A 12,684-nucleotide genomic window follows, 5' to 3' on the forward strand; every position below is an offset into this window, starting at 1 on the left:
TCCTTATTCATCAACAGAGGTATCTGAACTAGTGTACTCATTCTTTACTTTTATCACATGTTTATAGATAAATATGGTGGAAAAAGAACTATGGTGGGAAAAGATCACACTTCTCTTCAAGGAGATCATATTCTACTCGTGAGAGACCAGAACAAGTCTAAAGAAGGAAGGTATGTGCTTTGCTTGCTTTTGGTGCATAGAACTGAGGGTTTTAAAAATTCTTTTGGAAAGGAACTATAAAATAGGAAGACATGGGAGATTCAGGGGAGAAAGAAGAAAATCTGTAGATTGTACTCGATGAAAAGGAGGGGGCTTGGTCCCCTTGAGGCCAGAGAGAAAGGGGCATTCCTTTGTGATAAAAGGTTTAATAAAAATACATGAAGATCATAGGTTTTCAGGTTGGAAGGTAAGGTAATGGTCATAAGAAAAAGCTTCAATTTTCCCTCAGAAGAAGGTAAAGTCACTGGTTAAGAGGGGGGAGGATCCTGTGGGGTAGAAAGATTGAGGAAAACAAGGAAGCTTGAAATAGCCACTGTGGAGAAAGGACAGTGAGAGCCTGGGGGTTAACGCCTAGTTGTGCCAATCTGTACTTTGTGATGTTTTTTCCAGAGGGTAGGAATGAGTGGAGAACACAATCTAGTTGGTTCAAAGTTGAGGAGACTGCTGCCAGCATGATATGAAGACCGTGGAAGCAGAGGCTGGAGGAAATGGAGAAAGAGTATTTGACATGAAGAAGCATTTGTTCTTGTCTGAATAGGGAGGTAAGAGAGGACCTGAGGAGGTGAAGGTAGCAGTGGCAGCTGGGGTCAGGGAGGGGAAGGGACCAGGTACCTTGACGAGACAGGGGCAGGTGTAGCGGGATCAGGGTGAGGGATCGGGGATGGGGGCCAGGTATAGAGAAGACAAAGTTTGGAGTTCAGGTTCTATAAAGGAGGCAGATGGAGTGGCATGTTACCTGGCGTGTGATGGGGCGGAATGTGAGAGAAGGAGGAGGTCATTGGAATTCAGGTGGTACAAGAACTGAGAGCTTAGGGTGTAGGATGTACGGAAGCTGATGTGGGGATTGAAGGTCACTGGGATTTCGGCAGCGTTGGGGGAAGAGGTCCTTGTAGCCCTAACATCATATTATTTGGATTTAGTATAAAAGGAACCAACAATTAAGTCAGTGGTGTCTTTTAGTGAAGTTCAGTGAATAATACTGGATAACAATTGGCTAAGGATGTCTTTATTTTATTAAAGCAACTCAATGTTCATCTCCAATCAGATATTGTTGGGTGTCACATCATAGTGGGAATAGGGTAAACTCTGATTCAGAAATTGATCCGACCAGCCATTTATCCGCTGTGTGGCTTAGCTTCTCCAAGAATCTTTCCTTATTTGTGAAGTCAGAGTAGTAATATTGGCCACTAAGATTGTTGAGGTTTTCACATACTGGGACACAGATGAAATGGATGCCCAAGATGATGTGCCTGGTAGAGCCTTGTTCCTTCCCACCCCTGCCTGTCCTGCCCTGGGTCCACATGGGAGCTACTGCATTGAGACAAAATGCCCCTTTCCCTGGTCCCAGTTGATTAGTTTCAGGTGAAACCAACATGTACCCGCCAACACTTTGCACTCAAACCAGAATGAGTGTGGTCTGTCTTCCTCCCATGGCTGAAATCCTGGGGTGAAAATTACAAAAGGTGTGAGTTTTGGGAGCGAAACAGAGCTGATCTGCAGAGAGGTGCCTGGGAATCTCCTCTTTTGCCTCAATGGCAGAGGTGGATTTTTTTTTGAAAGTGCCAGTGGATGCGGTGTGTGAACATCCATGGTGGGGTACCTGACAGAGTTTGCAGGGTCCATAACTGCTTTTATTTTTTTTCAAGGTGTTTTGTAGGATAGAGGTTAGGAGTCAAAAGTAATCTACATGATTTATGAGACACTGCTCTGGAGTATGTGCATGGGTGCATGAGAGAGAGACAGAGACAGAAGGGGAGGAATTGGGAAGCTGGCAGAGGAGAGAGGGGAGGATCTGAGACATAACCTCTGAGAAGAGTCCCAGCTAAAGAACCAACTTATCTTCAGTCAATAACACCCCGCAAACAACCAGAACCTGCTTCCTGTCTCCACCCGGTACTTCAAGCCCAAGTTGGAAACACTCCTGGGAAGAGGCAACAATAACGTCAGATTATCTTAAAACGAGAAGGAAATGAGTGAAGAAACAGCGATCCGGAGGTGGAGCCCAGCCACAAGGAGCCAGAAAGCGGAGGAGGGTGACTGTTCTGCTGAAAAGTGGACCTTCTAATTCAAAACGCTTAGTCACCAGACTGAGCACAGATAGCAAGAGCGGGAGGAAGGGCTGGGGAGTGTGGGGAAACATCTCAGAAAGCTCTCGACAAACTCGCAGTCTTCTGGAAGCTTCGGAAAACCAACTCAGGGGATAAAGCAAACAGCTCCATGGGGGATTTCACAGGGCAAAGCTAGCTAACACCCATCGGACAGAGGCTCTGAACAGTGGAGATGGGTCAGAGAGCATCTTCTACCACTGGCCATGATTATATCCGATCCTCGAATAATCTGTAAAATGTGGCTCCATTTGGATAATCGCCCTTTTGTGCCTCAATGGCCCGGTTAAAAAATCAGCTCCAACACGGGGAGGGGGAAGGGTGAGCTGGGACGAAGTGAGAGGGCGGCATGGACGTATATACACTACACCAAATGTAAAACAGATAGCCAGTGGGAAGCAGCCGCATAGCATAGGGAGATCAGCTCGGTGCTTTGTGACCACCTAGAGGGGTGGGACAGGGAGGGTGGGAGGCAGACGCAAGAGGGAGGGGATATGGGGATGTATGGATACGTAGAGCTGATTCACTTTGTTATACGGCAGAAACTAACACACCACTGTAAAGCAGTTATACTCCAATGAAGATGCTTAAAAACAAATCGGCTCCACTATTTCACTCAGTCTAAGGTCCCGTAGAGCTCTAACCACACGCTTAAGAAAAACGACATTCATTGTTTTAAATGTCTCTGTAGGGGATGAGTGAACACAGAAACTGATGTGGGTACTCAAACCACCTGTTAACACTAGGTTATAAGCACTCAGATGAGTCAATTCTTGTTCTAACTTTATACCTTATCATCAAAATGAAGATACAAACTTTTTAAAAGGTTTATCGAGAAATGAATAGATCCCTGAGAAGGTGTCACCAAGACCCTGCAGATCTGTGGACCCCAGTGTTCGGTAGACAGAGCCATGTCAGGCAAGGTGACCTGACCATTTCTTCCTGGCTCTATGAAGGGTGAACTCGGTGGGTGAGGGGGAGACCGGAGACCACGTCTCCAGTAGCCATGGAAATAGTTGAGGCAGAAGGTGAAAGGAGTGAAAGACGGGAAGGGGAGGAAAGAAAAGGAGGGGACAACTTTGAGGGAAGGAAGGGAGGAAGGCTCAATGGATCCTCATGGCCACTAGAGGGAGAAAACAGAGAGAAGTCAACAGTGTCTCTAACTAGAAAACACGCAAGGCATCCATACTTAGGTTTCAAGTATCCCAGTCAGGACTCTCTTCTGTGGAGACAAGCTTCTGCGCACAAGTGATTCAACAAAACTCTACAGAAGGAACGCTTAGTCCCGTGTCAAGCGGGATATGCGATTAGAAGCCTTGGGCCCTCTTCTCAACTCTGCTAAGTGTGGAAACTGGAGGGCATGATCCCACAGGCAGCTGTTTCCTGGTCTGAAAAGCGGTGGGCGGGTGGGTGAGTGGACAAAATGCTCAAAGAAAATCCCAGAGCAGCCTGACAGAAAGACCCAGGAAAAAAAAAAAAAAAGGTACCAGACAAAAATTAAGTCAGGAAATCCCTCTGTAAATGGTCTGAGCTCAAACGAACCTAGCCTTGAGCAGAGCGAAAGATGCGGTCAGAGATCAGGTTTTGGAAAGTGATGTCCAATCATTGCTCTGTTCTCTGCCGAGGGGAGCAGGCAGCTTGGCTTTGAGAAGAAATGGTCATTTAACCGCCTATCGCTCAGGGCAACCGGTTTAATTCGAAGAGAGCCTGCCTGTGGTTGACTGCTTAAGAAAAGTCAAGTTTATTTGCAAGAGATTTGAGATCGGATTATAAGAGGGGTGTAGAAAGATATCAAGCAGTTAGGAAAACAAGAGCAGATTTTAGATATGTTTAGCACGTTACGAAAAGTCTATTACATAAAGCCTGAGTTCTTGGGAGAATCTGCTTGCAAGCTATTGGATAACTTCTAAGAAAAATATTAACCGGAAGCACAGAAATAACTAAACAAATCTGGTGAATGAATTTTTCACACACGGAGCAGATGTCACTCCATAAAATCCAATCCAAAACATTTGATCAAAAGGCTCCTTCTCAGACGAGGTTAGAAGTAAGTCAGACGCAGGTGTTTAGACCACATATCCGTGGGTGCCACAGACAGGAAGCAGACTTCGGAAATTCCACTGAATCCCTCAAATCCCTAATCTTATATATACTTTTTTACAGTGATATATTACTGGGTATGAGTATAGTCACTATCATTTTGTTGGTTTACTCTCCTTTTGAAGAAAATAAGCAACCAGTAAAACTTTCAAAGACATGCATTTTCAACCCAAGTAACATCTCAGAATGAATTGTTTCTTGAACAGAGCATCCTTCTGGTGAGTTCTCATTGGCTACATCTGCTGTTTGACAAGGGTCATCACTGAGTCACAGACTGACTCTGATCTCAGATTGTCCTCTGACCTTGAAGCCATTGAAGGGAATCAGAATTGGATTCAGAAAGCCATTGAAGGGAATCAGGATATGCCCTCCCCAAATATGCCACTTTGGCACAAAGATTATTTTGAGCTGAAGACAATTCAATCAACGGATGCAAGAAGAATTCCCTGACCTTCCCTTCTCTGCCGAAAAGGAGGGTCAGAAGCCATGTATTGTGTTACATCTGTTGCTAGGACAAAATAGATCATTTATCCTCTTGAATTCCTTTTGTATCATGTACTTATATTATAGTACCTATGGCATTGTATTTCACTGAATTTTCTTCTATATTTGTCTCCCACTTGCTTGAAAGCCTTCAAGAGCAAAGAGTATGCCTCGTCCCTCTATTTTTAGCTCCTGGACAAGGGCCTGGCATACCAGTAGCCCTCAATAAAAATTTATTGAATGAATGAACAAAGGAATGAATAAGAGCTTTCTACAATTTTTGCTGATTTTTACACATCAAAATCTAATACAGTTTTAGAAAACCATTGAAGGGAATCAGAATATGCCCTCCCCAAATATGCCACTTTGGCATAAAGATTATTTTGAGCTGAAGGCAATTCATGATCATCGGATGCAAGAAGAATTCCCTGACCTTCCCTTCTCTGCCAAAAAGGAGGGTATTAATTTCCATGTGTGAAGTGTCCCCCTCTCTCTTCCTTACCTTTCTCTGTAGCATAAAGAGAATATCAACTCATATCACTGGAGACAGGGGAGTCAACACCCCCCTAAAATAACCCTTACCTTCCATTAGTTCTCCCATATATTTTCTCCTAGTTACTTCCCCGTAATTTGTCATCCCTCGAAGCCCAGCTCCCTGCCCTTTCTGTTAAAGGCTATATAAGCCCCTGAGTCTAACCACTTCTTTGAATTTCACTTCTTTTCTATGAACTTTTGTGCACATAAATATTAATGAAAATTGTGTGCCTTTTCTCCTGCTAATCTGTCTTTTGTTAGGTTAATTTGCAGGCCCCCAGGTACTCACTGTAAGAGGATAAAGATTTTCCTACCTGACCTTATTATATTTTTTCATATTTCTCTTTATATCTGTCAAAGAAATATTTCTCCTGGCTATATTCACTTTATTTCTTATCTTTTCTCTCCTCTGTTAACATTTCAAAGTATAGTATAAAAGCAAGAAACTTCTACCTTGACCACATGGGACTCTTTTTAAAGACTTTTCATTCCTGTTAATGTCTCAGCCCCAAAAATAAACTCCCGAGGTTTCCACTTTTCAGCCCCTGCCTTTATTAATTACTCCATTTTCTATACTCAGGGACTGTAAGAACATTTTCATCCTTCTATTAATTTTGTCTGTTATTCTGTCAATTTTCACTGTCTTAGAGTATTTTTGATTATAGATTTGGCAAAGTAATTTTCTTCTCTCCAAAGATTACCCCAAACTCTCATCTTTGTTCAGGGTAACAAAACTCTACCCTTGACCAAACTTTGGTCGGGTTGCTTTGAACACTCTTTTCAAGAAGGACTCAACTCTTGGACTCCTGTGTCTATCTTGGCATTGCCCAATTTTACCAAAAGCCCTGCTAAGCCAGGTAAGAGAATTCTCCCACCCTCCATATCTGATCACTTTGATATCTGATTCAATTCCTCACCCATCCCCAGGTGATGTCTGATCACCCCGGCCTGACTGCAGCAAGAATGTCAGGTTGGTTTAACCAGCATCCCCTTCATCCTGGATGTTTTCTCTTTGTAATGTTCCGTCCGCAGGCCCCCATCCTGCTCCTTGTGTATAAATACCCGCTTGTTCTTGCTGTCTTCAGAACTGAGCCCAGGTCTAGGCTGCGGTCTCTCGTCCTCTCGTGCAGTAGCCCCTGAGTAAAATCTGTTCTTAACCACTTTACTGTCGGACTCTGATTTTTCTTTCACAAGTTGTATAGGGACAGTATCTCAAAAAGGACCTCTTGCAAAGGAGCCTCCTTTTATCTGTCACTCGCTTTGCCCTGCCAGAGTGTCATTTAAGAAAAACTAAAAACGTGACTCTCAATCCTCTCCATTATCCATCTGGTTAGAATCACTAGAAAGACCGTAAAACCAAATCCCTCCTTGCTGAAACCAAGTGGAAATGACTTAGTGACCTTGCAGGAACTAGAACTAAAACCAAACATATACATACTAAAAAGAACCCCGAACAGTAGAGAGGATAAAAGAACCTAAAGAAGCCGAGAGTCAGCAAAGTTCAAGCTCTACTGCTTTTTGTCATTCACACCGGGAGCCAAGAAAAGACAAGCCTGGGTTTATGTAGCCTATGAGTTTCACGTCTCAAGCAATGCACTGCACCGGGCTTCCAGGTGAGTCCACAGCAGTGTTGCACGGCAGCCTCCAAAATTTCTCAAGTATAGCTTTTTAGTGTTAAAAATATGCATCTCATGCATAAGTCAAAAATGAGCGTGTGTCCAAGATTTTAACCAACTTGGTAATTAATAAAGGAACCAGTAAGACACTAAGACTAGTTCAAAAGACACTTTGGATGGATGGATGGATGGATGGATAGATAGATAGATGTAAACGGTTATGGTAAATGGTAAATGGTAAATAGATGTAAATGTAAATGTAAATGTAAATGGTAAATAGATGTAAATGGTTATGGTAAATGGTAAAATTTGTTAATAGATGCAAAACAGGTTAATATCTTATGGGGCAATTAAATGTCATCTTTGAGATTATCTTTTATATCTTTATTGTAGAAATGAATTATTTCTCTAGTGAAACAAAATTTATTTGCCTTGTTGTGGGCAAGAATCCACTGCATTGCTATCAGTTTTTGCACGATAACTTCTTCTCTTATATCTCTTAGATATAAAATTACCTAGATATAAAAGTCAACCAGAGGTGCACAGCCCTATAGAATTAGATAATCTCCAAAGGGGTTTCCAGCCCTTTGCTGAAAGGACACTCTAACCGTCTTCCCCCATTTCCAAATCTGGGACAATTTCTCCTGACTTCCTTTGGAATTTGATTTATCTTCCCTCCCTTTCTCTCTCCCTTCACTATTTCTTTCCTTCCTTCCTCTTCATCTATTTATTGATCATTTACTGTATTCTAGATCAGCACTGACCAATAGAACTTTTCTTTTTTTGACGTGGACCATTTTGAAAGTCTTTATTGAATTTGTTACAATATTGCTTCTGTTTTATGCTTTGGTTTTTTGGCCGCGAGGCATGTGGGATCTTAGCTCCCTGACCAGGGATCGAACCCGCCCCCCCCACCCCCCACCCCCCGCATTGGAAGGCGAAGTCTTAACCACTGGACCGCCAGGGAAGTCCCAGAACTTTCAGTGATGACAGAAAGTCCTATGTCCCTGCTTTCCAGTACGGTAGCCACTAACTACTCATGGCAATTGAATAGTTGAAATTTGGCCAGGAGGACTAAAGAGATTTTAACTGATTTAATTTTGACTAGTTAAAATCTAAATAGCCACATGTGACACTGGGGACCATCGTGGGAGGCACAGTTCCGACGCTGTGTGCGACTCATCAATATGTAAGGTTCCATGTCCCTCGCCTCCCATCCCTCCTGCCCTCTAAGGTTTATGTGCTCACAGAGAATTTAAGGCAGGTATGAATGCACTGTTCTAGAAGGCACTTGATGCTCTGTGGTCTCGTAGAGGAGACTACGTCTCACTGGGCTGGTCTGTAAAGGCTTTAGACAACAGTGGATGAAACTTCGACTTGCCAAGTTGTCAGAGAAAGACCTTCCAGGAGGAGGGGACAGGATAGCCAAAGTCAGGAGGTAGGTAGATGTTTAGGGACTGAGGAGTCGTCCTGGCAGGCCACCGCCCAAAGCTCAAGTAGGCAAGCTGGGAAATCTCAAACTTTCTAGAAAGGAAAGGGGCTTGGAAACAGCCTGTAAGGTCCTCTGAAATCACTGAGGATCTCAGGACCTTCTCCTATAAAAGTTCTGGGAAATCACTAAACGCCTGGGGGCAGGGGTGGGCATGGACAAGACCAGATCTTTATTATTAAAAAGCTCCATAAAGACAGCACGGAAGATGGATTGGAAGGCAGGAGCCACCGACGTGCAGGAGACGGGTTGGAAGGCTGTTAAAAATCATCAACGTGTCATACAGAGTGAAGTAAGTCAGAAAGAGAAAAACAAGTACTGTATGCTAGCACATATATATGGAACCAAAAAAAAAAAATGATTCTGAAGAACCTAGGGGCAGGACAGGAATAAAGATGCAGACGTAGAGAATGGACTTGAGGATATGGGGAGGGGGAAGGGTAAGCTGGGACAAAGTGAGAGAGTGGCATGGACGTATATACACTACCAAACGTAAAATAGATAGCTAGTGGGAAGCAGCCGCATTGCACAGGGAGATCAGCTCGGTGCTCTGTGACCACCTAGAGGGGTGCGATAGGGAGGGTGGGAGGGAGACACAAGAGGGAGGAGATATGGGGATATATGTATACGTATAGCTGATTCACTTTGTTATACAGCAGAAAATAACACACCATTGTAAAGGAGTTATACTCCAATAAAGATGTTAAAAAAAAATCATCGAAGTGAGAGGTAATAGGGTCGGCATCAGAAGGGTGGTAACCAATGAGGTGGGATACATCCATCTGACGTTGCTATAGCCCAGGAAGGAGTTTATTTTTTATAAATATAAATTATATTTATATAAGTATATGTATGTCTCTGTGTATATATATATATACACACACATATATATTTATATATATTTGTATAATATAATATATAGTTACATATAAATATATTTATGTATATTTATATATTCATGTATATTTATGTATATAATACATATGTTTATATTATATTATAATATATTTATGTATAAATAATATATATTTATGTATATTTATAGACATATAATGTATTATATATATATATTTGGAATAACACATTTCTTCAAGTGCTGTTTGAACAGAATGACTATTGGGGGTGTACTTAGACATGACAACCCTGGCTCTGACCATAAACAAGTAAGAGGAAGAATTACTTTAGGTTCTAAAGCCAGCTTTGTGAACCTCTATGAGATTCTCAGAGCAGGCTTTTGATGACATATACAGGGTCAACCCTGGACAACATTGTTACATATTAAACACCTTAGAGTGTTCGCATTCCTTCTCCCTGACTGTCCTGCGTAACTAACGTGGGTTTAACTTATTAACTCGTTATGTACCTGGCACTTCTTTAGGGTCTTTAAATATTTTATTAGTTTTCTGTTAGTTTGTGTTCGTTTTCCAGAGCCGGTGTAACAAATTACCACCAGCTCAAAGGCTTTAAAAGAACACAAATGTATTATGTTACAGTTATGAAGGTTAGAAATCTGACACAGTTCTCGTGGGGCTACAATCAAGGTACCAGCAGGGCTGTGTCTCTTTCTGGAAGCTCTGGGGGGATCCATTGCTTTGCCTTTTCCAGCTTCTCGAGGCTGCCAGCATTCCTTGGCCCTTTGCCCCTTCCTTCGTTGTAAAGAGAGCAATGGTAGGTCAAGTTCTTCTCCCAATAGTTCACATCACTGTGACCTTCTCTTCTGCCTCCTTCTTTCACTTCTAAGGATCCTTCTGAGTACAGTGGACCCACACAGATAATCCCGGATCATCTCCCTATTTCAGTAATCTCCCTGATTTGCAACCTTAATTCCATCTGCAACCTGATTCTCCTTTGCCATCTCCCCACCTCAAGGTCCTTAAAGGTACTCAACTGCAAAGTCCCTTTCAACACATAAAGTGACACATTCACAGATTCCTGGGATTAGGATGTGGGCATCTTTGGGGAACATTATTCTGCTTGCTACAAATGTATTACTTCCTTTGATTCTCACCACACTGTTAGTATGATTATCCCCATTCTACAGAATCTCACTGCACTATTACAGTGGTTCTTCTGTGCTGTGGATAATGAACCCAATGCTTAGGGAACTTGAAGGCAGCAACCTATAGCACACACAGCTTGCACAGTGGCAGTGCTAGGACTGGAACCCATGTCTGTCTCTCATGCTTAACCTCTTCACCACTAAACCACACTAATGCTCACAAATGTCACTTTCTCCTGATTCCTCCTTTTCTCCCTCAGAGTTTTATTCTCTCTAACCTACCCCAGAAAAGCATTACACCTGGAAGGTATGTCAAACGTGTTGCATTGTTAAAGCATCAATGCTTCAAATGATACCTTTCTAGGGGTACTTGCTTTTGCCAACATGAAGGTCTAGGAACAAAGGTCAGAAACTGGTGGAGAAACTAGCAAATTCAGAAGGGATATTTTGAGCTTGGGGCTTTCTCAGCACTTCTGGCTATAGACGATTGTCTGCTTTGCTTCCTGAGAGGAGAGCCTGGATCCCGTGCAAAGGCTGCTTGAGAAGAAGGGGTGACAAGATTCTGAGAGTGATTGAGAATAAATTCCGATGGCGTCTTCCTGCCCTTCTCCTCCCGGGAGCCATCCACTTACAGCATCAAAAGACAAACTGGCCACATATATTCAACATCAGTTCCCTTTTTTTAAAAAAATTAAGTTTATTTTTAAAAAAGAGAGAAAAGCTAAGATGCGAGGATGAATCACATTATCAGACATCTGCTCAGAGATTAGATGAGCTCATTATGGAAATTCAAGAGCATGAGGCCCATTTGGAAGCTCGTTTCTGAAAAGGTACAGTCCTGTTACTAAGGTAAAAAGGTATCACGCTATGGTCCATTTTTTTTTCTTTTGCCTTGACCTCCTTCATCAGCTAAAAGTACAACCAATCCAGATGGGTTCTGCTGGGTAGCATTTGGTCCTTTGATGTGAAAGCTGGTTGGGCAGGTGTGTTGAACTTGGGAGATTTAATTGAGCTGCACACGTATGATCTGTGTGCTTTCTCTGTGTTGTACGCTAATCAATAAAAAAGACACTAATGACAGAGTGAGAATGAGGGAACAATCTCAATAAAGGACGCAGGACTGCTGGGGAGCAGAGTCTGATTTATCCTGAAGTTATGAGGCTTAGTTCCTGGGCCCCTCACCACCCCTCTGGGTTCCAATCAATGTCAGGGGTAGCTGGGAGCAGTTGAGTTTTCTAGGTGGGAGGGGAAGCCAGATTGCAATTGGAAATTGCTTAAAGAAAGAGATAAGGAATTAATTATTAAGAATCCAGCAATTTATTTCTTTATTTAAACACATATTCAATTTTTGATTTTAAAAAGCAAACCAAGAGGACTTCCCGGGTGGCACAGTGGTTAAGAATCTGCCTGCCGATGCAGGGGACACATGTTCGAGCCCTGGTCCAGGAAGATCCCACATGCCACGGAGCAACTAAGCCCGTGCACCACAACTACTGAGCCTGAGCTCTAGAGCCCATGAGCCACAACTACTGAGCCTGCATGCCACAACTACTGAAGCTCATGCGCCTAGAGCCCGTGCTCTGCAACAAGAGAAGCCACCGCAATGAGAAGCCCATGCACCGCAATGAAGAGCAGCCCCTGCTCGCCGCAACTAGAGAAAGCCCGCACGCAGCAACGAAGACCCAATGTGGCCAAAAATAAATAAATAAATAAATTTATCTATATATTATTAAAAAAAAAAGCAAACCAACAAAAACAAATGAACTCACCACTTGCCCTTGTAGAAATCACAGTGCTGTGACAGGAGCAGCCCTGCATGGAGAAGGAGGAAAGACTACATTGAAATCCATGTGAAGCAAGAAAGACAAATAATTTGAACCACTGCTGCACTGATTTCCAAACAGAAAAGTGCCAAAGGTCCTGGTAGGTTCTTGTGGATTGTAATGTCTTTTGAAAGAAATTACCCTCATGGAATTTACTTTCTAAAGTCGGGGTGGAGAAAGACCGACAAAAACAAGCACAATATATAGCACTTAAAAGGGAACAAGTGGGGCTTCCCTGGTGGCGCAGTGGTTGAGAGTCCACCTGCTGATGCAGGGGACACGGGTTCGTGACCTGATCCGGGAGGATCCCACATGC

This window comes from Orcinus orca, chromosome 2 (assembly GCF_937001465.1).
Source record: "Orcinus orca chromosome 2, mOrcOrc1.1, whole genome shotgun sequence".
Lineage (NCBI taxonomy): Eukaryota > Metazoa > Chordata > Mammalia > Artiodactyla > Delphinidae > Orcinus > Orcinus orca.